We start from the raw sequence: 25,915 nt of genomic DNA, 5'->3' as shown, positions 1-25,915 counted from the left end.
TTCTCTCAGTGCTCTGCAATACACTGAGGAAGTGTGCATACTGCATCAGCTTTTAAAATAGTGCAACCTGATCCTTTCTTTGCAGCTCAAGGGATGGGGGTGGGGAGCGAAGGTGAAAGAATAGCAGCCCAGATCCTCCTTCCCATTTTGGGTCTGGTTTACTCTGTTGAGTGAAGAGAGCATTAATTGTGTGTGACCATTATGAGAAAGGACCCTTTGCTCTCACCCTTCACACTTCTCATGTCATATGAAGACAAGGCCAGGTTTAATCTAGACTGTATTAAGAGAAACTAAATACACTTACAGTGTTATAATGAGCTTCCCCCTCGTTTTCGTTTTCCCTCACTGGTATGTAAATCATTGCTCTAATGCTTGTAAGGGATAAAAATCTGTAGGAGTTACAGAACTGAAGTGATTGCACTGATGTGTAGCTCCTTCTAGTTAGTCTTTAGTGTTTATCCCACTGTTTAGCGTTATGAAACCAAAACAAAGTAAAGTCCAAATCAAAAGAGACTATCTAATACTTCTCTAATCTACAAATAAAAATAAAAATGTCAAAAATTTTAATAATTTTGGTTTATTTTATTGGAATTACACTTGTGGCTAGAGATTGAAAAGTTATCAAGATATAATAATTCATAGATTTAATGTGGAAAGACTACCAAAATTAATGTTTAGTCAGTAGTTGTGACAGCTAATCAGTACACTGTCATACAGTGGAATCTTTGTGAAATTTGTTATTTTATAAGAAAAGATATTCATGCATATTTCACATTCAGCCAGAAACAAGCACATTCAGAGTCCTGAAAAAGCACAGTGGTTTCAATATTCTGTTTTGCCAGCCAGTGTTGCCTAGTTTTCAGTACATTTATTAATTCTTCATGCAGTCTAAAATGCATATTTCTCATCTGATGAACTATTATTGATTTCTTAATTTGCATTTATCTTTTATAAAAGAAATATCTGTATCTGTAATCTATGCTAAGTGTATATTTTTCATCTGTGCTAGGTGTATGTGTGTATACACATTTTAAAGTAATGCCCTTTTTAGCTACTATCATATAGTATTAAGAATGTTAACTGTACAAATAGAATAGAAAATATTCATGAAAACTAAATTATAGTACTTTAAAATATTCTGAACAATATATTACTTTTTATGAAGCATAAATGCCAAACTTGAATACTATTCTATTAGATATCTATCAATATAACTAGAGGACACGATCCAGAATCCACAATTAGGTGCAAGAGAAGGAACTGGGGAAAATCATACTTCTCATTTCCAGATACTAGAAATGAAAGTGCTATCAGTCTTCAGTTAAAAGGGCCATCACTTTCTAGCTGCTGGAAGGAAGAGAGAGTTTTCTTCTCTTTCCCACTTCCAAAACACCAGTTACTATAAAAGGGTAGCTGGATCTGTGCTGCTTTCTTTCTCTGCCTCAGGCTCCATTTTTTTAAACTTTTTTTCTCCCCCTGTATCTTATCTATCTTGAAAAACTACTGTACTTTTCTGCTGTTAATAATTTTGTCAAATGGCTGCAGCAATATGAAATGAAGATTTTTTGATAATTAAAGAGCTAGGTAGAGGCTTCTAAACGGCAGTAACTGGACTTTCAGTCTTGTTAGTTATGCATGGCTGCTACTTGTTAAAAGTGCTACTGTGCAACAGCTGAAACACTGGAACTGCCTGCTTGCAGAACCAGGAAGACTATGTTGTCTGTATCAGTGAAATTTCCAAATTTCACTAATACTACTAACACCCTTTACAACCAAAAAGATAGAAATGTGTTTCAAGTTTTAAATGAAAGCTGTAGAAATTCATAGCATAGGCCTTTATTGTTACCAGAGAAAACTTCTTGTTATCATTAGGGATCAGGAGATTGCATTTTCCAATGGATTTAAAAGAAAAATGCAGGGATGAAGTATAAAATCATGTTTAAAAAATAAAAAGTATCAGACACAAAATGGTACAGCTAGAATGGTCACAGATGTAACACTACAGCAGAAGTCCACTGGTAATTTTTTTTAAAGTCTCAAAAGGGAAAAGAATCACCATTTGGGTAATCATCTGCTAAATTTCTCATTTACGTAATTCTAGTTTTATAAACATATACTTTGCTTATTATTAATTTATCTTGATCTTGCATACATGATGAGCATTTGTACTGTAATATAAAATTAAGTTAAAACTGTATATTGTGCATATGTAAATACAGGTTTCAACCTCCCAGTGAATTAATAGTTTCACTTTTCTTTGTTTGTAGACTAGCGATCCAGCTCTCATTTCCAGTGCTTTTTGACAGTTAAAACAAATGGGGCTATTAATGTGAGGAGATATAACTGAGTGTATGTATATATGTATATATACCTCTCTCTCCTTACATTAATGGATTATCACATTATTATATGTAAGGCATATGTAATACAGAGATATTTTATTTGCTGAACACTAGTTCCTTTCCATGTGGGATACAGAATTGACATTTGTTTATCTTCTCTGGGAGCATGACAGATCTGCAGAACAACTAATACCAATCCAAAGGCCAGAATTTCAGAGCAAAATGGATTTGAGATACATAGAGATCTAGCTCACAGTGACGGGAGCTGGCTCCGGTTTCCAGACCTCCATCTATAAGCCATGTCTCCACCCAAGCCACTTTTCCTATCCGCCTAATACATCCACCCACCTCTTGTTTTCAGAAATCTTACATGTTGGGGTTACTTTTATTTTGTTGCCACTCGGATTTCTTCCTGTGACCAGCTTCAGAGCTCTCACAGCAGCCTGGCAGCTGCACTTGGGCTTCAAGTGCCCCAGAAGCAGGGAGCCCTCCAGGAGCCGGTTACAGCTCTCTCAGCCTTTGGCCAACCTATTCCTTGTAGATTTTAGCATGCTTAAGTTGACATTGATCCCTCAAGGGACTAGCTACCAGCTAAGCAAAACTGGAGCACAGGGCTAGCCAAGCATGGATTCGTTCTGACCCTGTGTCAGGACCTGTGATCCTGCCGTAAAAGCCAGCTATGTTACCTCCTTGCCCTCTGAGACTCCTAGGGAATCCTCGAGTAAACTAGGAAGGGAGTTATTTTCATTTCCTCCTTGTCTCAGTCCCCATGGATTTTTGTAAAAATGAGGAATGATGGAATGCTTTAAAAATGCATATTTGTTCCCTTATGGAGGTGTACTACAACAACACAACAATAATTTGCTCCATTAATTATAGATAATGGAAAATGCATAAGTATCTACACGGTTAAGGAAGTGAGCACAGTGTCATTGTCAGTATCACAGCTGTTGCATGCAGTATGGTGGTCTAGAAGGGCAGATGTATTTGAATTTTAAAGGTGGAATAGAATATTTAGAAATGGAGGAGACATATGAAGTGTAACTATTAAATATATTGAGAATTTAGCTGAGGGTAGAAATGCTCGTTTGCTTGTGTAGAGGAAATAGAGCAAAGATACAACATAACAGAGAAAGCTAGCAGGACAAAGGAGATACTATTGACTCACTCCAGACTGCCGACTTAGCAGCTCAACTTTGTTTCCTTTTAACTTTTGTAACAGTAGGAGCTCAAAGCTTTTCAGTCTATTTTCTGCACAAATAGAAACACCCAGACTTCAAAAAATAATACACTTTGAAGAAACCAAAACCATTAACACATTAAAAACTGTGTGTACTACTAAACAGAGGTTCATGATACTTATACATTTTGCAATGAGTAAATGCTTATGATTTAGTAGTAATTTTACACTACTGCATTCTGGCAAACATTTTTTCAACAAGTATCAGTTTGTAAAACACTTTTTGTTGTTTTTAGTGTGATATGGATTTATTGACTTTGCAGTGGGTAAGTACTACTTCAATATTTTGACAAACTGAGTAAGTAAAAAAAAACCCCTTTTTTTTTCTCCAGTAGCATACTGTGTAAGTTTGTAACTATGTAATATTACAATTGTAAAACGTGAAAAATTATACGATGTGGAAAATTTAGATTTTGTTTGCTATGTTTAAATATATTCCCTATTATTTTAAATATTCTGAACTAATATCAACCTTTTATTGCCCACTACTGACAATTAATTGTATCGGGCCGCTAAGTATGATAGTTTCTGTGCTGACGTCTCCTATAAAAACACTATCGAAAGTCTGTTCCTCCGCATGAGAACGGCCCGTTATGTTCCAGCCTCTTCCTGTGTGTTAAATATTTGAGACGGCAGTTTAAGCTTACAAATGTTCTAAATTTACAAATAAATCTTAAATTTCTTACAAGAAATTACTTCTTGGACACACAGCATTTGTTTAAAATGTCAAATGCAGGTTAATCAGCATCACGTAAACTACCCCGAAGAGGCATGTGCTGGCGCGATAAGTTTGCTGTTGACTTTTGAAACGTTTAGCCCTGTGAAGACCGTTTTGCACCGAGCGGTCGCTCCAGCATGCTGCCGCCGGCTGCCGCGCGCTGTGCTTCGCCGCCTCGCGCGGGCGGCGCTGCGGGAGCGCGCGCGGGCGGCCCCGGGGCTCGCCGCGCGCTGGCTCCCGCGGGGCGTTGTAAGGGCTGACAGCCTATCTCAGGGCTAGCAACGCGGGCCGAGCCCGGGGGCCGCACTTCTTACAGTAGGGACTGAGGTTAGCCAGCACAAGCAGGTAAGGGAGCCTCGGTTTAGCTTAGAGCTGAAACCGGGGGGGCTAAACAGACGTTCAGGGCCACAGCCGAGTTTGCCCTTTTCTCCCCAGCAGCCTGTCAAAAGTTTCCCCGCCGAGCCGCGAGCCGAGCCGCGAGCCGAGCCGCGCCCTTCCCGCGCAACAAACAAGCGGCGGGGGACGGTGCCGAGGCCGCGCCGGGCCCCCTGCGCGCCGCGGCCCGGCCGAGCGCCGCGGCTCCCCACCCCCCCCGCGCCGCTGCCGCTGCCGCTGCCGCTGCCGCGGGCAGGGCCGGGCCGGGCCGGGCGGGCGCGGGGAGGTGGGCGGGCGGCAGCGGAAGGCCGGCGGGGGCTTCGCGTCGGGCGGCGGGGCCGCGCCCCGTTGGCGCGGCGGGCTGTCACTCACGTGACGTCACAATACGCCTGTGTGAGCACTGTAAACACTCGGCTCTGTGTGTGTGTGTGTGTGTGTGTGTGTGTGTGTGTGTGTGGCGCGGGGGCGCGCCCGCCCCCCCCGCGCGCCCCGCGTGCGCCCGAGCGGGGTGCGGGGGGAGGCGCGCCCCCGCGCCCGCTCCTTCCCCGCGCGCACGGTAGCGGCACGGAAGGTAGCATCACTGGGAGAAGGGATGATGTAATTTTCCCTCCGGCCAGCGACTGCCTGTGCCTGCACGGAGCCGACTGGCGGGGGGGGGTGCGCGTGTGTGCGATCGTATCAGCATCTCGTGAGCGTGCGGGGCAGCTCGGGGGAGGGCAGCGCCGCCGAGCCCGCTCCCCACCGGGGCTCCCGCGGCCCCGGCTGCGCCCGAGAGCCCCGCGCCCTCGGCGCGTACGGTAAACACGCCGGTGAGCGGCAGCGGTAAACAAGTCTGAGGTAGCCCTTCCCTGCACGGCAACTTGCTGCAGGCAGCTCCCCCCCGCTTCCCCCAGGCGCACACACGCACATACACACACACTTCCCCCTAACAAAAGCCCGTTTAATACCGTGCGTCAGCTTTTGTTCGGGAAGCAGCAGTAACTGTCCCTGTCGCTGTAACCTGTTCCGCCGCTCGCGTCCCCGGCCGCGGCGCCCCCGGCCCCCGTGCACGCACATGCCCGGCGGCGGGGCCGTGCACGCTCGCGTGCCCTCTCGCGCTGTGACACAGCCCCCGCCGCACAGCGCCTCAAAAACCCCCCATCTCTGTATTTCTCCTACGTGCCTCCCACTTTCTAGTGTAGCAGGTAGGCGAGCAGGAGCCTTCCCTTCCCCACAGAAAAGGCAGTATCTAAATAGCACTTACTGTCAGAAGAGGGGGGGAGCCCTTCTCTCAGTGCAGAGCAAAATAGCCACTTGCAGGACGTTGCCAGCATAGGAGACAGCGAGGAAAAAAAAATCTTCCAGTAGCGAGAGAGGAGCAGGGGGGCCGGGAGGGGGATTCGTCTTTTAACCAGAAAAAAATAAAATCAAAATAACCACCCCCCCGTTGCCTTTTTTGTGCAGTTTCAGCAAAGCTGCGAGGAAGTTGGTCCTTTTGTTCCACTATTTATAGATTGCGTCAACATTGCGAAAAGGAGAAGGCGGAGCGGTGGCACTTACTCCGCGGCGGGGGGGTGCCGGGGGGGAGGGAGAAGCCCAGCGCACACACGCGACCTGAAGTACCCGGGGCACCCGCCGCCCCCCGGGGCCGCGCCGCCCCCCCGCCGCCCCCGGCCCGGGGCCGCGCCGCCTCCGCCGGGGCCGCGCCCCGCGCGCGGGGAACCGGGCGGGCGGCGCCGCCGAGCCCCGCGCGGCCGCGGCGGGCAGAGCCGCGCTGCCGCCCCGCCGCCGCCGCGGGCGGCACGGAGCGGAGCGGAGCGGAGCGGCGCGGCGGGGCACCGCCCCGCGGGCCGCCTGCCCCGGGTACACACTGCGCTGCCCCCCGAGGCTGCAGGCGGCGCCCGGCGAAACTTGTTGCGGCCCCGGCGCGGCGGCGGGAGCGCGGAGCCGCCGCCGCCCGCGCGGCTCCGCTCGCAGGTGCACCGAGGCTGCGGCTGCGGCTCCGCAGCCCCGGCGTGCGGGAGGCCGGGCGAGGCGAGGCGAGGCGGCCGAAGGGTTAACGGGAACGTGGTCGCCGAGGAGAGCGTTTAGCCCTTCCTCGGCTGCTCGTGGAGTTATAAGGCTCCTCCGCCATCCGAGAAATGGAACTGCACTTTTCTGGCCCAGGGCCAATGTTTCTGAACCGAATGTAAACAAAGAAAACTGCAAACACAAGAGGAGGCCCTTCCAGTGGAGCCAAGGCGACTGAGTGTGTTCCCAAACGGTGGTGGCCTCCTCGTGCGCCGAGCCGGCCTCGCCGTCCCTCCCCGCCGCCCGGTGCGCGTCCCCCGGGCTGCGCCGAGCACGGCCGCTGCCCGAGCGGGCCGGGCACTGCCGCCGGCCGGCCCGAGCTCCGGGCAGCCCAGGGGCTTTCCGCGGGCCGTGGCGGCGTGGGGAGCAAGCTGGGAAGAGGACGTGCTTTGAGCTCCGGTCCTGGGGGGCGAGTGCTCGCCCCTGGCGGCCGGTCGGGGCCGGGCTTGCCCCAACCTGCCGCCGCTGCCGCCCGCCGGCCTCGGCGCCCCGAGGAGCTGCTGCTGCTGCTGCTGCTGCGCGCTGCCTCGGCGCAACGTGCGCGAGACTCCAGCTCCGCCGGCAGCCTTCTAAGTTTGGAAGGGGAAACCCTTTCTTGCTAGCACCAAGGCCGGCTGCGCGCTGCTGCGCAGTTAGGGAGGAACCCGAGGGAAGGAGGAAGGCTAAAGGTGTCGGGACAGTGAAGCGAATTATGCGATCGCCCTAAAAATCTCAGTAACGGACATGCAGGCGATGTGTGCCGCCGAGCAGAAACACAGCGGTTGGACCGGGCGAGGTTTGCATTTCTTTTCCCTCTTTGCTTTCGCGAAACCTTTTGGGCGGGTGATTTCCCCCGTTAGTTATGCTTCGTGACAACGGATTCCTTTCCGATTATGCCTTTCTCGAAAAGTCGCCGAGTGCCCTTGAAATCCACCCCCCCCGCCCCAGCCCAAGCACACGCTCGACTTTTTGCAGAAAGGCGCTGGGGTCTGGGAAGTGGATCACAGGTAATGGAACGGTTACCCAGAGCTTTGAATGAATAAAATAAAATCAGTTACTGTGGTTATTTTCTTGAATTATCTCCTAATCCTGCCTTTTCCTCTTCTTTACGATTTTGTGCTTTGCAGCAAGGTCTCCGTCCCACTTCGCTGCTCTTGAGGCAGAGCATGATGCTTGCTCATCCCTGCTGGGCTTTCCGTAGGGACTATGGCTATTCTTTTTCTTCTCTGCTATGGTAAAAAAAAGAAAGAAAAAATAAAATAACGAAAATTGCCTAGTTCGAAGACGGACAGCGCTCAGCGTCACTCAAAAGACGGATCGTCTTTTGTGTATAGTGTTAAAGCCGTTGGCAAAAATGAACTCTTTTAATAGCCCCTTAACTGCTTGTATAAAGATCGACTCGTCCTGTGAATTAGTAAATAGTAATAATAAAGAATAGATCTATACTATGAAGTACGAATAAGCTTTCCTGGAAAGAGTTCAAAACTCAGTAGAGCAATTCACTTTCCTATTTCCTGAAAATTTAGAAGAAAATGGGACGTGATGCACTGGGACTTTTTTTTAAAACACGCCCCTGAGACAGAAGATTATTAAAAAAAAAAAAAAGCAGTGTTGTGATGGAAATTGGCAAAGGGAGATAAAAGCAAGAGGTTAAATGTGCGAGTACCAAAAAGCAGGCACGCAGACTCCAAACGCTGTCTGGTTAGCCGCAGCGTAATTGCTCAGATGGGGGTTGAACTTCAGCGCAAGCCCCGGCGTTTAGAAATGTTGCAACAGCACTTTAGAAGTCTCCGAAGAAAAGCTTAATTGTTCGAACTTAGGTAACTTAAGGAAACTCGTTATGACCTACATTGCTTTTCTGAGTCAGCAGCGAGCAGCCGTAGCCCGGCGGCGGGCGCCCGGCGCGCTGCAGCCCCGCGGCGGCGGCGGCGGCGGCGGCGGCGGCGGCGGGAGCGGCGCGGCTCCGGCCGCCGCTCGCCGCAGCCCCGCCGCTCGCCGCCCCCCCGCGCACGCAGCAGCGCGGCTCCATCCGCACGGTTTCACTTCTGCGGGCGAGAGTGCCGCTGGTTCTGCGGGCTTTCGGACAGGCAGAAGAAGCAGCGCGGGCTGCCTGCTTCGGTGTTACTTTGCTAGCCGATCCGGGAGGGGGAAAGCTGATTTAAGCAGAGCAGAAGTTTTTTCCCAAGTTTTTAAGAGGCCGGTGGAAGAACCGTCCTTCATTTTCGGAAGGGACACCGATTGTTTACTACACCGGATAGTAGATGCCTTATAGGGAAAAGTTACTACACAGTGCATACTGTTTTCCTCTTAAGACAGATAAGGAAACTCTGAAGTTCCTCTCAAAAAGTGTTTGCTTACCAAACAGCCTTCAGTATTCTTTCTGTAATAAAATACAAACGTAGAGACGATTATGTTCCAAATGTCCATATTCTCAAGGTTTATAGTTTAATCCGGTTTGCAGCGAGCTCGGACAGTTACACTGACCTTTTATTAAAAGCACAGCCGGACATCAGGGGCAGAACAAGAATGCTTTGACCTCTCGATTAAAGTAATCTATACGCGATGTTACTGCATCATCCGAGTCAGGCGAGTGACTAAGGAAATCAGCCATTCAGCTTACTTTTATATTCAAAATGACGAAAGAGTCTAGCTGAAATGACCTCAAAAACTCCGCCTTTGGGAAAGAAGAGCTTTCTGCCCCCCCCCCCCTTGCCCCCTGCTGCTCCCCCTCAATTCTCAGTTATTGTTTATCAACATGCCGTTGACACCAGCAGTCAGATAGAAACGACAAATTTCAGTTCCAGATGCCTGGATCTTCCGGTCAGGCGTTTACCGTGTTTGCACACCACTCCAAAGTGTTTTTTTATTGATTTTTTTTTTGTAAACTTTTAGGATTTTGTTGGCGAAGTACAGTAACTTTCCAGATTAAAAAATGGGACAGAGAGATCGAATTCAATTTACTTTCCTTTTTTGAAAAGTCCTTTCACAACCGTGATGGGGATTTGATTTGATACTCTTTACTAATAACTTTTAGCAGCTCTGTGTTTCCTGAAATGGTTATATTTCAGTCTCCCTTCTTACGAAATCAGCGAGCTTTTTAGATAGCAATCGAAAGCAGCTCCATATGTACCTAAGCAGCGAGGAGAATAGGAAAATGTCAATTCTGACTTCGGGGACCGGGGAAGGGATGTTTTTTGGTGGGGAAATGGCACGTTTCCAAGCCCCCTTTCCCAGCGCATGCCTTATCTAACAGATGAGATCGCAGCCAGATTAGAGGGATATCCCCACTGTCTCATGATGGAGATAAACCACGCTCGCACATCCAGCCTCGGTTATGTGCTGCGCAGGTTTTGCCAGAGATCACCAAATAAAGTAAATGGGTTCGTCTGCGCGATTTTCAGAGAAATAAAAATTCCCCCGTGGTGTCACGGAAAGTTAACGGGTGACAACCACAGCTTCAGACCTCTGCTTTTTTCACAAGCTCCAAATGTCAAGGGCGGCTGAGGAGGTATTGCGGGGACGGCTTGCGCTTGGAAAAAGAGCAGGTTTATTTGAGGAGGAGAAGAGCTTGAGGGAGGGGGTAGGAGGCAGCGGGAAGGGTCCTCGCAGCGCCGGTGCCAGCAAAGCCTGAACCGGTGTCTCTCCGTTTCCAGCAAAATAGGAGGGACTCCGGGATCCCGCTGCGCTCCTCGGCGTTTCCCTCGCCTAGAGACGGGAGTTTGCCGGGAGCCCCGAGGTCTCCTCGGGAAACGCAGCCCCTCGGGGAGCCGGGCACGGCGGGACACGGGGACCTGCCTCTGCTCCGCGCTGGAAAACCCTCGGCAGGGGCTGGAGAGCCTCGGCGGGGGGCGAGGGCCGGCACTCGAGCCCCTCCGCTCCCCCGGATCGCTGCCCTGCTTTCCGTGCAGCCGAGCCCGCAGAATGAGCTCCAAAAGCGAGGTTTTGGGAAACCTGTGGAGGAAATGGACGTGATCTGCGAGTCAAGGGGAAGCTGAAGGATCAGCAGCCTCGGTTAACACGAGTCAGTTCTGCCGAGTTTTTTTTTTTTTTTTTTTTGGTATGGTCTGGAAACTTTTTGTCTATCTAGAGCTTCGTAATTTCGTAATTATTATTTCAGACATCGTTGTACATATCCAGCATGTGCTACCAGGTTGTTAAAGACTGGCTGATTTTTGCTCATACAACTGAATCTCTGCATGATTTAATTAACCCCGTGCACCTCATTGCCTTTTTTCTTTTACTTTCTTTCTTTTTTTTACTGAGCAAAGTAGCTATTTGAGCAGTCTGTGGTCAGCCCGGTACTGTTCTGTATTGCAGGAATGAAAAGGTATGATACAATGTATGCAAAATGATTAGAGCCTTTCAGGGTATTAGAGAGGTTAAATGAAAATCCCGGGAAGGTAAGGGCAAAACATTGGTAGCTGTCCAGGAAGAAAATCGTTATTTTTAATTGAGTTTTTTTTTTCTCCCTAGTGCAACTGGAAAGTGTCAGTCCTAGTCTTTGTTCTGTGTAAATTAGTGGAGGCTTTAAAACGTGCCCATCACGATTGACTGGAGGGAGGATATATACAGCAAATAACGACAACTCTTAGCAAAAGGAATACAATAACTTGGGTTTTGGATAGCGGTTTCCCAACGACGACTTGTCTTTTCCTGTTGCTTTTTCTTTTGTTGTTGTTGTTATTATTATTATTTTAATTACTTCAGAGCCGTGGCCAAGAGCAGGGGTGCCGTTTGTGCAGTGCCCCGGTGGCCCCGGGGCCGCGCAGGGCGGGGGACGGGGCAGCCCGGGCCCGGCTGCGCGTGTCGCCCGCCGCCCAGGCTGCTTGTCGCCCCTCTGCGTTCCCCGGTCCAAACACTTGGCTGGTGGCAACAACCAAATCCGCGTGTGCCAGCTCGCTTTCCTGGCGGGCTCAACATCCAGCTCATCCCCTCGCTGTCAGGTTGCTGAACGTCCTGTTTTCGGACACCCCGTTACTTGGAGATGTCCCCAAGCGCGTAATTTTGTGCCCCCCCCGCTCCCCCTCTCGCCCCCCCCAGTGGCACCGGGGCTACCGGCCTCTTTAGCCTCTTGTGAAACCTGGCGTAGATCTCGGCGTAAGTTCCCCTGGCTCTTCAGGCAGGCTCAGCTCTACAGATGACTACGTTACGTTGCTGTCATGGCATAATTAAATTAAGCGATTTAAAATCCCCTCATTATAAATAGCAAGTGCAAATGCTCGGGATCTTGGGTGTCTGCTGATACTTTTATTTCTTCCGGCACATACAGAGTTATTCAACACATAAAAAGAAGCGAAGAATTACCTCCTTTTAGCAGAAAGTCAAACGGTACAATTAAGCAAAAAAGTTCAGCGGGTCAGAAAAGGCTGGACTATCACTGTAAAAAAACAACAACTGTTTTTTTAAGTATAGCCGGCTTTTGAAATTGACGTAGGTGATTTCTTCTTCTCGGTTATGTACTTGTACAGGTGAGAGAGCGAGCATTGGGCAGCGAGGCAGGAGTGCTCATCAGGGGCCCGATTCTGCTCCACGGCAAGTTAACAGGGAAACTGTAGCAGGATCGGGTGCCAAAGAGGGGTCCTGGCGGCGAAGCCTTTTCCACACTAAACTTCATCAGGCGAAGCGGAGTCGAGAGCTGCTCGCAGTGTGTGTCTGCAGATCTGCTTCCCAGGCTAGTTTTGGCTTCCGGGAAAATGAGCAGTTACTGTAAAATGTTAAAATTTCTCCAACAGAAACTTTCTGGTGTCTTGGGCATTTATATAAAGACAGAAACGATAGTGGCACCAACGCGCGAAGTAATTTCTGACTCCTTGAAAAGCAAGTATAGCTTTCAGGATCTCGTCGATAACTGCAGTCATTTTCGTCCCGCTCCGCGGAAGCCAGCGCGTTTGGGTTTGGGGAGTATTTCCCACTTTCATTTTTGATCACCGGTGCTTCGAGAGCCGGCGAGCTGCCAGTTACCTACCGCCTCTCCTGCAGTGAATCGCTGCCGCGGAGCCGCCGCCCGCCCGCCCGCCCGCCCGCCGCGGAGGGAGCCGCAGCGCCGCGAAGCGCCGCCGCGGGCGGGCTGAGCCGCGCTCCGCGCTCCGCTCCGCTCCGCGGGGCCGGCGGGGCTGAGCCGCGCCCCGGCGCTCCCGGCCGCCGCCTCGCTCGCCTTCGCCTTCGCCTTCGCCTTCGCCTACCTGCGTCCCCGCGGCTGCCGGGGAAGGAGCGGCGCTCGGGCAGGGCTCGCCTCGCCGCCGCCTCGGCCACGTGCGCCGGCGGCGCTCCTTCGCGGCAGCCCGGCGCCCAGCTGCCGTCAGCAGTTTTGCGGAGTCGCGCCTACTTTTAAGTAATTAGTGCTGCTCAGTTTTTGATTGCCTTTTTTTTCCCTTTGTTTTGCACCAGCCTCTTATCTTTTCCTCGCAGACGCTCGAACCAGTGAAACCAGTGGGCGCGCAGGCGGCTGCGGCGGCTCGGAGATTTCCCTTTTCTCCCCCTCTCCTCCAAAGGCTGCAGTTAAAATACTGGTGTTCTGCTGATTCGTCTCCAGCTGCTGCTGTTGGTCAGTATTTACCACGAAGCAGTCATTTATCTCCCGGGTTCAGCTTTTTCTGGGAGGGAAATGCAAGAAGAAACTTGTGTTCGGCCATTTCCCGCAAACTTGACACCCCGGAGCTGCAGATTTGTCCATGCTCCACTTTCCTGGGAGAGCTGAAACATAGTTGGAGTTTCCCGTTAAATGGTAACACTGCAAGCAGTACATCTGAGCTGCAAAACAACTTGTGGGTCACCTTCGGCAGAGCCCCCGCTGCCTGTCTCCTTAGCAGAGAAGGCAAATGGTTCGTGCCTCTGTGGCAGCGGCCGGAGCTGTCCTGCGGCGCGATTAACCCCTCCGGGGCGCTCGGACAGGCACGGCCAGCCGCTGCGCTCCCCGAGCCCTCGTGCTTGGGTCGGCCTGGCTGGTGCAGGGGGCAGCCTCTCCCTCGGGAAACCCGGGGGACGCGCCGGAGGCAGAGGGCTACCGCAGAGCAGCTGGGACAGGCTGGGACAGCGCTGGGACAGTCTGGGACAGCGCTGGGGCAGTCTGGGACTGTGCTGGGATAGTTTGTGACAGTCTGGGACTGTGCTGGGACAGTCTGGGACTGTGCTGGAATAGTTTGGGACAGTGCTGGGACAGTTTGGGACGGTGCTGGGACTGTGCTGGGACAGTTTGGGACAGTTTGGGACTGTGCTGGAATAGTTTGGGACAATGCTGGGACAGTCGGTGCTGGGGCTGTGCTGGGATAGTTTGGGACGGTGCTGGGGCTGTGCTGGGAAAGAGCGGCCGTGCCGTGCCGGGCCGTGCCGGGCCGGGGCGGCGGGGGGGACCTGCCTGCGGCGCCGCGCCCGCGGTGGGGGCCGCCGCGGCGAGCGGCAGCGAGGGCGGGGAGCGGCGCCCCGGAGCCGCCGAGCCCGAGCCCGAGCCCGGCGCCCCCTCCGCAGGGGCTGAGGGGGGCTGTGAGCGCCCCGCGCCGCGCCGCCCTGCCGCGGGCTCCGCCGTGCCGCGCAAGCTCCCCGGGGAGGCCTGACTTTCCGGGGGCGGCTTCGTTTCAGGGGCGCTCCGCGGTGCCTCCCGGGGTTTTCCGCGCAGCCGGGCTGGGCCCGGCCTGCGGCGCCGGGGGTGCTGCTGCCGGGCTCGGCGCTGCGCGGCAGCTCGCAGGGGCTCGGAGCCCCGGGCCGCCGCCCGCGGAGACCCCGCGGGAGCTGCGCCTTCCCGCGGCTCCGCTCCGGGGCGTCTCCGGGGCCGCAGCGCCGCCAGGGGCCGGAGCACACGCGCGCCGGGCCCGCAGCCCGCCTCGGGGCCTCGGGGGCCCGTTAGCGGCACGCAGAGCCGCCGTCTCCCCTTTGCCGTGCACAGAAACACAGGGCTGCGGCCGCGCCGCGGTGCTTAGGAAACGTCCAGAACTCCGGGTCTCTTCAATTGAAAAATCAGTATGTTGCCTAGAGCTCGAAGGTACGGTTGATAATGTCCACCCCTTCTGGTTTCTCTACAGCGGCGCTGAACACACCTTGCGGTTTCCTCCCTTGTTTTTTTTTAACCCCTCCCTCTGCCCTAAAACATCAAACCGCTGTCCCGGAGCCCTTGGCTCTACCGCGCCTTCGTGCCCCTTGCCTTGGCACCGTCTTCAGCTCTCGGCCGGGGCCTGGGACCCCTGAGCCCGCCGTGCTCTGGGACCCCCGAGCCCACTGTGCCCGGGGACCAGATGCCACTCTTCGAGGCCTGGGCATGGCACACCACCCCATCACTTTCCTTTGCTGCTCAGGGGAAACCTGAAGTATTGGTCCTGATGACAGGTCTCATTCTGCTGTTGTGATGGAATTGGGCCCTGCAATCTGGAATCTAAACGACAAAGATAAACATAAAAACTATCATAAACTTTTTTTTTTTGGATAATGTATGTCATGTTTGCATTTCAGCAGTGGCACTTCAGAGCTCCCAAATGAGCTGAAAGCTGCTGCAGTCCTTTGTGCCTTTGGAGAGTATAAGTGTGGGACAGCAGTTCCCAGGGAATAATCAAACTTCTTGTATAGAGTTATGTTAAGCATATCAATATTCATCTATTTAAATAGAAAATAATTTGCACTCAGAAATGCCAGCAGTTCTGAAAAAATGTTTTCTTGATTACTTTTGCTTGGAGATATTAAATGTAATTTACTCTTGGCCATATCCATTTAGTGGACCAAATTCATTAAGACATGTATTTCCTACAATCCCATAGGACAACTTCAATTACCAGTGAAATTTTATTTAACTTGGCAAAGTAACATTGGGGATTTACCTCATCAAGATGTAAATTAAGAGTAAATACAGAAAAAAAATTCTCTGCATACATCTGAATTAATATTTCCTCAGTTTAATAGACTAATTAATATTACTTCTCTGCCATAAATTAATTAGTGCTCTAGGGGGAATTCAGGGAAGAGTAACCAAAATGATTAGTGTACTAAAGGGCGCATGTATGGAGAAACTTTATTAAATACCTGTGATATGTATATGCATGGCTCGAAATGCAAGTTGTTTGGATAAGGAGGAGTGTGTATTTGTGCTGGGCTGATCTGCAATGCGCACGTGTAATAGTATTAGTCCTGATGAAGTACTTACTCCTAATAGCAATACTCAGTACTTAAGAGCGATACTAGGTTCCAGCCTAGAGTCTGTATTAATTCTGAGTTGTCACTTCAATGTATGCAAACTAGAGAGAAAAGTGATTTCAGCAGCTTCACGTGCCAGCCTTTTGTATCAGCTAGTTCTACACGACCTAATGTGCAAATATGTTTTTATCACTCCTCTGGGATTCCAGACTTTTCTCATGTATCCCACAGGGAACTGAGGCGCTTGGTTTGGGGTTTTGTATCCTATCTTAGGGGCTAGGTCCCTTAAATCTAGATATGGAAGCATCGAGCTTGTAGGTGCTGTATTAGTTATGTCCTTTTTCCTTACAATGCAGGCATTCTTCCCCCATAAAGAAACAAATGGGTATAAGGGGAAACATCTGGAGGAAAAGAGTGTGCTCAGGATTGGCATTTCTTCAGTTTGATCAGTTTTTTTTTTTACTTTTTATCAGCTGTTACGCACTGTTCTTGTTGTCTACTTGGCTTATAAGCTTATTTGGGCAAGATCATTTTTTGGGAGTCCAGAAACCATCTAACTCACCATAGCAATGCTATATATTAACTTATAAGGATTATGGACAGCTGCAGCATGTTTATAAAATGTGGTGGTCATGTCATAGCCAGGATGGCCTAAGGATATAAGCAAGACAGATAACATTTATAAAATGTCATATGAAGAGAAAGAGTCTTGTTATTTATTAAAAGAATGCCCATATAAAAGTGTATTCAGAAAGTATTTAATTACTCATCACAAAATAGTGACTTCATTTTAGTAAATACAGCCTGCCTGTTATTACAGTTCAAATGAGTGGCTGCACTACATGTGACACCACAAAAACTGTTACTAAGTTAACAAAAGCAGCGTATCTTTGTATAGTTTTATCCTTGCTTTCTGTATGTGATATGTAACTATAGGTAGTATACAGCAGCTGTCTCTGATACAGGTTTCAGGGAGCAGACCAACAACACCTAATACGCTGCATGGAAGTATGTTTAGTGCAGAAGCTTCGGCCAAGTTTACCACGTGAAACTTTCCTCCATAGAAAGAGCATCTTGAATTATTTGGTGCTTGGGTAGCTCAGATGGGACCATAGGCCTGGATCCTCAAATGTCATCTTGGATCCTTGGGCATCTGACTCCCATTTCATCATTTCTCTTTGGTTAGTCTGAGATGGGTATCCAAGTACCTGTAGATGTTGGGACTTGTTTTTTTCTTAGGCGTTATCTCAGAGATTTCCATTGCAAATGTAAATGTACATCTACTAGAATGTGCCCATGGGCAAGAATACCCTGTTTCTAAGGGAAGGGATGTTGAAGGGATAATGATAACAAAGGGATTTCAGCTGTCGTGTACAGGTATTAGTGTCTTGCACTGCCCTGTTAGAGAAATGAGTTCCATGCTTGAATTGACAGGAGATGGGAGTATTGTAGAAACAAATCTTTTAGCTTCTGAGAGCAGACGAGAAGCATCAGTCTTTAGAAAGGTATGTATACCTTCCAGGGTTAATCACATACAGCTTTCTTCAGTTGTAAGGAAAAAAAAAACTCCTGAGAAACAGTGGAAAAGAGTGTGTGATAAGGGTAGAGTGGAAGGTGATAGCAAGGATGAGAAGAGGGAGGCATGCATCTGAGACATCTGGGGGTCATATATAAGCCAATATATAACTGTGCAACTTACATGGCGTTCTCAAAACTTATGCTGTAAGTAGTGTGACAATAGAAAGAAAAGAGGGGATTTTGGTATTCTTGTGATTATGGGTAAGTGGATTTTGCATTTGGCTTTAGTGGAGACTAGTTTCAGTTGCACTAGAGTTGTTCACTAATGCGGTATCACTCAGAAGGACTGCTTTGAAAGCACTTATTATGTCTCTATAATAATTCTGATAATTGACATTTCATTGCTGTTATAATTAAAATAAATTGCTTTTTAAAATATTTATTAATTTATTTCTAAATTTTGACTGCTGTTCCAGGAGCAGGTACAGTTTATAACATATGTGGAATTGACTGGCCTATCTCAATGTCCCAGGAAAATCAGCTAGATGCCAACCTCATACCAAATCTGAGTGAAGAAATGGGCCTTGTTCAGTCTCCCAAAGCTCAAAAGATTTTGGGTCAAACATGGGCCTCCTGTAAGGTAGGAAACAATCTGCATAGTGGCCTTTCCATAAGAAAAAATGTGCTCCCCAGAAGCACTGAGGAATTATTATTCATAGTACTCTCTGAATTTCTGCTTTATAGTGCAGAAGGCAGTTACAGCAAAATAGTTAAAAAGATAGAACTTATTGATATCCCATGGGTATACATGCTGTTCGTATTGACTGGCTGAAGAAATGAGCCAAGGCTAATTAGCAGAAGTGTGTTCTTTAACAATAGTAGCTCTGCATATTTTCCTGCTGGTATTGCTGTACTCAGAGCTTTCCAGAACACATATGGGCACTTGCCACGTTACTACAAAAATTGGATAGTATGAAAGTTTTGTAGGTTTGTACAGTTCATGACCGTCTCTACTGCATGCTTCAAAGCTGGAGCCCTAAAACTCCGAGGAAGGAAAATAAACCTGTCATGTGAAAACCCCCTGAAGTTAGTACTTGATATTTTAACTTCCCTTTGCAAGGCAGCTGCTGCATTTGCACGTGTGGGAATCTGGTGAGCTGTACAGTCTTAGGCTGAGGATTTCTATTCACTAGGGATTAGCTGAACTGTTTTCTTAAATCAGTCACCAGATCTGGATTCCAAATTAACAAAGTGGTGCTGAGCAATACTGTAGACTCTAGGTAGCAGCTTTGCAAATTTATTCAATGAAAGCATTATAAAAACAGGCTGTCTAACTGCCTTCGCTTTAGTGCAGTGAACTCTGAGAACTAGCAGACTTTGTGAATTTATAGCAAGTATCAAAGCTCAGATGCATTCAACTCCAGGGATGCAGAATGAGAAATGCTGTTCTTTGTACAATTATTCCAAAGTACAACAAAAAATTTAGAAGATGCAAAATGACTGTATCCTAGAAAATAGTGTTGGAAGGGATCTCAGAGGTCATTGAGCCTCTCCCAGTGCTCCAAAGACCTGCTTTCCCTTTGTTTTTTCTGACAGATGTTTGCCTAACCTGTTCCTACAGACATCCAAGAATGGGGATTTCACAGCCTCCCTATGCAGTCTATTCCAGTGTTTAACCATCCTTCATGTTAGAAGGCTTTTCCTGGCATGTTTTCCTTAATCATCTCTAGACTAAACCATGCAAGTTCTTTTGTTTTTTCTTCATAGGGGTCATATTTTCTGGACCTCTGATCATTCTCATCTCTCTTTTCTGAACTCTGTCCAATCTTTCTTGTATTGTGTCACAAACTAGACACAGTTTTCCAGCTAAGACCTTACCACTGCTGAAGGAGCAGACAAGTCAAGTCTCCTAAGGGCTGTCTTCCTTTTTATATATCCCAGTATAAGATTTGCCTTTTTTTTTGAAGCAGCACAGTTGATTCTATTCTGGCCGTGCTCCCTTAGCCCCTTTTCTACACAGCTGTTGTTTTACCAATTCCTGCACGTCCTGTATTTGTGCAGTGTGTAAGTAAATGCAGAACCTTGCATACGTCCCTATTGAATTGCCACCTATTTTTTAAGATTATTTCTCCAATTTGTAAAAATAATTTGAACTTCAGTCTTATCTTCCAGTTAGCTGGCAATCTCTATTAGCTTGGGATTGTCTGCAGTGATGAATAAGCATATTCTCTCTTCTATCCTTCAGGTTGTTAATGGAAATATTGAAAAGCCCCAAACTCAGCACGGACTCCTGAGGAATCCTACTCTATACATCCTTCCAATAACTGACCATTGATAAATGCTTTAGTAACTTTCTAGACAGTTTGTACTTGTCCTGTTCCTCTAAATCATGTTTCTCTGTCTTGGGTAGAAGAATAACATGTGTTAGTGCAAAAATGGTCAACATATGATACCTCCCACTTTGCCTGTCTGTTACCCTGTTGCAGAAAGAAATTAATATATAAACATCTATTATATATTAATATATCTATTATATATTACATCTATTATATAATGCATCTATTATATATTAATATATAACCATCTTATTCAAAAAAAGACTATATAGATATGTAATTCAAGCCTTTATAAGGCCTGGAGCAGCAGTTCCCAAACTATGGCTTCAAGTGGAGGCACCAGCCTGACTGAAATCAAACTGGAGAAGTGGGGCTCCCAAGCTGAAGTATATCTGGCAAGGTCATGGTCTGGGTAGTAGGGTTGCTAGAGCCATCCTATGTCAGACACTAGCCTAGAGTCTTTTCCATCCATCTTTTCTACAGATGTGTATGGTGTCTTAAAACACTAGTGTCTGAGTCAAGTGATACTCAGATATTATTTTTAGCAAAAGAAAAAGAAAATGGTTGGATATCTGGAGCACACCAAAAGAAAAAACGAACTGTTAAAATATGACTTTCATTCAGATATATGATGAAAATCAGAATCACAGAATCACAGAATGGTTGAGGTTGGAAGGGACCTCTGGAGATCATCTAGTCCAACCCCCCTGCTCAAGCAGGGTCACCTAGAGCACGTTGCACAGGATTGCATCCAGGCGCGTTTTGAATATCTCCAGAGAAGGAGACTCCACAACCTCTCGGGGCAACCTGTTCCAGTGCTCTGTCACCCTCACAGTGAAGAAGTTTTTCCTCATGTTCAGATGGAAGTGTCTGTGTTTCAGTTTGTGCCCATTGCCTCGCGTCCTGTCGCTCGGCACCACTGAAAAGAGTCTGGTCCCATCCTCTTGACACCCTCCCTTCAGATATTTGTATACATTGATAAGATCTCCTCTCAGCCTTCTCTTCTCCAGGCTAAACAGGCCCAGCTCTCTCAGCCTTTCCTCATAAGAGAGATGCTCCAGTCCCCTAATCATCTTTGTAGCCCTTTGCTGGACTTGCTCCAGTAGTGCCACATCCCTCTTGTACTGGGGAGCCCAGAACTGGACACAGCACTCCAGATGTGGCCTCACCAGGGCTGAGTAGAGGGGAAGGATCACCTCCCTTGACCTGCTGGCAATGGTCTGCCTAATGCAACCCAGGATACCACTGGCCTTCTTGGCCACAAGGGCACATTGCTGGCTCATGGTCAACTTCATGTCCACCAGGACTCCCAGGTCCTTCTCGGCAGAGCTGCTTTCCAGCAGGTCAGCCCCCAACCTGTACTGGTGCATGGGGTTATTCCTCCCCAGGTGCAGGACTCTGCACTTGCCCTTGTTGAACTTCATGAGGTTCCTCTCCGCCCACCTCTCCAGCCTGTCCAGGTCTCTCTGAATGGCAGCACAACCCTCTGGCGTATCAGCCACTCCTCCCAGTTTTGTATCGTCAGCAAACTTGCTGAGGGTGCACTCTGTCCCTTCATCCAGGTCATTGATGAAGAAGTTGAACAAGACTGGACCCAGTACTGACCCCTGGGGGACACCGCTAGCTACAGGCCTCCAACTAGACTCTGTGCCGCTGATCACAACCCTCTGAGCTCTGCCATTCAGCCAGTTCTCAGTCCACCTCACTGTCCACTCATCTAGCCCACCATGAAATGCAATGAAAATGTTCTGTATGGTGACAAGGGAAATACAACATGAATCCAGAGATGTGAACCATACAGTCATTAACTTGATCATCCTTTGTTGGGCATGCCAAGATGAAACAAATATCAGGCTAATGGAAAACTTGATACACTTTCACATAATTTATCTTTAGAGGTGTAGAGTGTACACTCAGTGTCACATCACACTCCTTCATAGTCAGAGGAGAGAAGGAGGTGCTTCGAGGATATGATTCATCTAACTATTTTGGAGAGGAACTGCACCCCGAAATGGCTGTTTATAAAGAGCCTGATCTGACAAGTCAGATGTAGGCAAGTATTTTAGATGTCTAAAGTTAAGTTATACAAATTTTACTTTTGGTGTCAGGTGCATTACAAACCACTTTCAGTCTCTATTAATTGTTATGGAAAGAGAGGCAAAAGCTCCACATATGGAATGCCCTGTTTCAATTGTGGGAAAGGTTGATATCAACAAGGTGCTGTTTAATGTCTCCCATAATAATCCCATATACAGTTATGAGCTTCTCTTCTACTGGCTGTATCACTTCTTTCATAACTGCCATCATTCCTCTTGTTGCCTGGTTAAGAATTGCAGGTTTGGATAGAGCCTCTCCTAGCCCTGAAAAAATCTTAGGAAAAGAGAGGGCATTATGGCTTGCACTAAGAAATTCCTATTAAGAAACTACTGCTGTCAGAATTCTTGGCATCAAACACTCGTCTCTGTGAAAGAGGGAAGTTAATCTCAATTCATTTGTAATGCCGATTGACTAAATGTTAAACACCTGTGCAGATACTCAGAGTTTAAATCCAATATTGTTTACTTCACTTAGTTAATCCAGATTAATTTTCTTGAAGCACCCTGTGTAGACAAATCCTGAGCATGTCTTTGACACGATGACAGAGCGAGGGAACAGACCTAATCTGCACTACATCTGTGGATCCAGATGGCGAGTGTCACTGATGGAGGTCTAGGAGATAGTGCCCTGGAGCCACTGGCTTCTGCATTATATTTGAGGGGTTAAAGAAGCCAAAAATGGCATGAGAATTTTATCATAATCTGATAGGTCTGATGACCTTGTTAATTTATAAGGTTACAAATATTATTAAATCCTGGCAACTTGTGTGGCTACTCTTGCAGGCTTGGCATCTAAAAGCCCAACATGGTAAACAACAATTTTGAAGGGGATTTTCCCAAGGCAGCCAGAAGAGCAGTTTTATGTGTCCAGTTCTAGTGGTAGGCAAAGCACAAGGCACACTATTTATACTAGACTTTTTTTGCAAAGCTCTATGATACCGTTTAGAGGCTCTGTCCTGAAATTGAATTGGAGTGGGTTTTATTTTCTAAAAGTGGGTAAAAACTCTTAAGAACTAGATAACAGAAGCGCTAAAATGATAATTAGTTGCAGAAAGGAAGAAGCACAGGCAGGTGAAGCCCGCAAAAATTTAAAGAACACTTGTCTTTAAAATGTTAATTGTCATGGCTCTCAAACATTGATTTGCTAGAAGGATCCATAGTATTGCCGTTGGACCTCACAGAAGTAATAGGTGTATGCTTGGGCCATCTAGAACAAATTACAAGGTATTTTTTGGACACTGGGCACAAGATCAGTTAAATATAATGCCAGAAAATTGGCTAAATTCAGTGCTAATGATTGGCAAGGTTTCTAAGAAGGTACTTGGTCTTTTAACAGTTATGTTAGAAGATTAAGAAGTTGCAGTTTTCACAGTGATCCCCCAACCCATCCGTTCTGAAAAGGCCAAAGAGTAAAATCATGCTTTTAGGGCTGTGTTACCATCATTCTGCAGGGAAGTCATTAAAGATGGAAGTGATCTTTATATATGATAGACAAATGATACTGTTGCATTCTTTCACCTTCAGAAGGTTTTTTTGTTTCTTTGTGTCAGAGACTGTACAGGCAACTAAAAAGATACAATAATAGTGCATGAAACTGTACACACAGTTTTGTAGCACTATTTGCTATGTAATATGTACATATTTATTATGCTAAGTAATTGCTATTACTATAAATGCAAGCCTGATTTTTTATGCATTACAATGCTGAAATTGCTCAGTTTATATGCACAGATTCAACAATAATGTAAACTTGTAGTTATATACTTTTTTTAATTTGCAAGTGGTCTTTATTTTTAAAATGTGTCCCTTAAAAACAAATTTTGCTTCTGTTAAGAGCAGGTAAAATATTACTAGCTAGTGTTATTTGGAGGAATGAGGTAAGTCAAGGTGTTCTGACTCTGGCTATACCACACAGTTGTAGACTAAGCCAAGTCATATTTTAGCTTCCGTATTTCTAAAATGGGTGTTATCACAGAATTATAGAAAACAGTGATACAGGAGACCTGAGATTTTCTACTTCTTTGCTCCAACCAAGGCAGGATTATATATACCTATGTTCTCCCTGACAGATATTCGACTAACCTGCTTTCCAAGATCTCTAAGAATGGAGATTCAAAGGTGATACTCCAGTGCTTAATCATTAAAAAAAAAAGCTTTCATTTTTGACATGTACAAGTTACATGTGCAAGCCTGATTTGCAATCTGAAACTCTTTTGCTGCAAGTTAAGCCCAGTTTCTATCTCTTTTGTCTCTTTATTTGAAATGACTTGAGATTAACTTATTTTTTCTTGACTGTCCAGCCATTCTCGCAACTTTACTTTTATTGCACATCTTCCCTGACGTGCAGTGCCCAAAACTGGATGCAATGTAACCAGTGCCAAACAGGATGGAAAGATTGCTTCATATGTCTTATAGGCTATATTTCCAGTCATACATCCTAGTATTATGACTGCTTTTTTCATAGCAATGTGACACTGTTGATAGCTTATGGTCAGCTATAATCCTAGGGTATTTTTTTCAGAACTGCTACTTAGCCTATCATCCCTCATCTTCTATCTGTTGCCTAAGTGTAGAGCTTTATTCTTGTCTCAGTAGAATTGCCTCCTGCTTTTTCAGAGTGTTTCTCCATTTTGTTAAGATCATTTAGTTCATTACCAAACTGGTCTGGAAAATTATTCTGTCTCCCAATGAAAGTTGTGAAGCCTGGGGTGGATTTTAAATGTTTATGTTTGGGGTAAATTCAGGTGTCCATGTGCGAGCTAGGTGTGTAACTGCTGATTAAGTCAAAGGAGAGCTAGTCAACATGGAGCTGAGACAATTCATCTCACTTTTAAGTAGATATCTACATATGGTCAGCTGAACAGATCGTTCGTTCTACCTTTCATCATTATTTAAAGTTAATTCAGTGTAAACATTTCAAATCAGGTCCTTAGGCCTGCTCTGGCTTGGAAGACAATATGAAATAGCATAAGAAAAGCTCCCTGAGAAAGACACAGCAATTTTATAGCTTGTGTGGTAGGAACTGGAAGTGGGATCCTCACTTATGCCTTCCTCTCTCATCTTTTTGTTCACATGGAACAGGTCTGCCTCTCACCTGTCCACTCCTCATTTTTCCTCATGAAAATATTGTAGAGGTATCTCATTACAAGACAAGATAAAAAGTTTATTATTTTTCTTTGAGTCTGTTAACACACAGAGCATATACTTTCTTTGCGCAGGACTCCATCCAAGGGTGAAAAGGAGCCCCAAATTGCGCAGAGCTCCTCCTGATGGTTTCTTGGCAAAGAACTAGACCAGTCCTGGTGTTTACTTGGATTTATTAGTTAGAGATAGTTTGTTACTGCTGTACTTCATAGCCGCCATATTTTTTGTTATGATAAGGGTTTCTCTGAGTTTGTTGGCAAGTTAGTACATATGCAATTTCTTTTACTGGTCAGCTTCATGACAGACTGAAATTCCCATGCTTTTTAAGCTGTATCTTAAGGAAGAATGACATGTTGGACATAATCAATGTTTTACTCTTGAGAAAAAGGCCATTTTCCTTCCAGATGTGCAGTTTGTCATTCCTTATGAATGCCTGGAGAAGACTTGGAAGTCAAAATTGTTGGTCTTTGTAATTTGGAAGACTGTGAGGATAATATCACCTCACAGGTGATTCTGTGTCATAAGGCATCAGTATTTTCCCCTTCCAAATTACAGATAGCTAGTGTGGGATTCAACTAATCTAAATGCAGATGTTTGCAATGTGGATATTTGCATCTATCTAAGCATGCCACCTTAGGTAACTTCTATAGTTAATGGAGAGGAGTAGATAATTCTAGGGAATTATTCATCTGACCTGTTTTTCACATTGGCTTTATGATAAGAAGAATCACATGTTAAAAGTACATGTTTCTCTCCAGGGACTAAGTAAATTCCACCTCTAGTGTCCCATTGATGAAAGAGGTGATGCTGGTGGGGCAAAAAGAGGCCACCCACTGTCATCAGCTGCACCTAAAACCACTGTTTCCAGAATACCACTATTGCAGCAGCAGTCAGCTATTGTTGAAGCCCACAGAAGAAGGGAGGACAGTTCTTAGCTTTTCAGTCCCCTGCACTGATATCAAACAAGAAAAGGCCACAAAACGCTGAGACAGACAGAGTCAGTG

The 25,915-nt window shown here is 47.0% G+C and overlaps 3 long non-coding RNA genes across 10 annotated transcripts in view; 1 reads left to right on the top strand and 2 right to left on the bottom strand.

The window, feature by feature from the left end:
* LOC106489221 (uncharacterized) overlaps positions 1 to 6,183 on the bottom strand; it is a 65,314-nt gene extending 59,131 nt beyond the window's left edge. For both annotated transcript variants that reach the window (XR_010883516.1, XR_001293358.2), the window contains exon 1: positions 5,919 to 6,183. This is a non-coding gene — a long non-coding RNA (uncharacterized lncRNA). The remainder of the gene's footprint in view (positions 1 to 5,918) is intronic.
* Positions 1 to 25,915, top strand: part of LOC106489220 (uncharacterized) — an 85,852-nt gene that overhangs the window by 44,859 nt on the left and 15,078 nt on the right. For all 7 annotated transcript variants that reach the window (XR_010883506.1, XR_010883507.1, XR_010883508.1 and 4 more), the window contains one exon: positions 3,819 to 3,848. This is a non-coding gene — a long non-coding RNA (uncharacterized lncRNA). The remainder of the gene's footprint in view (positions 1 to 3,818; positions 3,849 to 25,915) is intronic.
* On the bottom strand, positions 11,931 to 12,989 carry LOC136991300 (uncharacterized). Its single transcript, XR_010883517.1, has 2 exons — positions 12,886 to 12,989; positions 11,931 to 12,385 (listed from the first exon to the last, which is right to left on the bottom strand). It is a non-coding gene; the product is annotated as an uncharacterized lncRNA (long non-coding RNA).

Source organism: Apteryx mantelli, chromosome 1 (assembly GCF_036417845.1).
Source record: "Apteryx mantelli isolate bAptMan1 chromosome 1, bAptMan1.hap1, whole genome shotgun sequence".
Classification (NCBI taxonomy): domain Eukaryota; kingdom Metazoa; phylum Chordata; class Aves; order Apterygiformes; family Apterygidae; genus Apteryx; species Apteryx mantelli.
The sequence above is the reverse complement of the archived record's forward strand: the minus strand, read 5'-3'. Positions and strand labels throughout refer to the sequence as shown.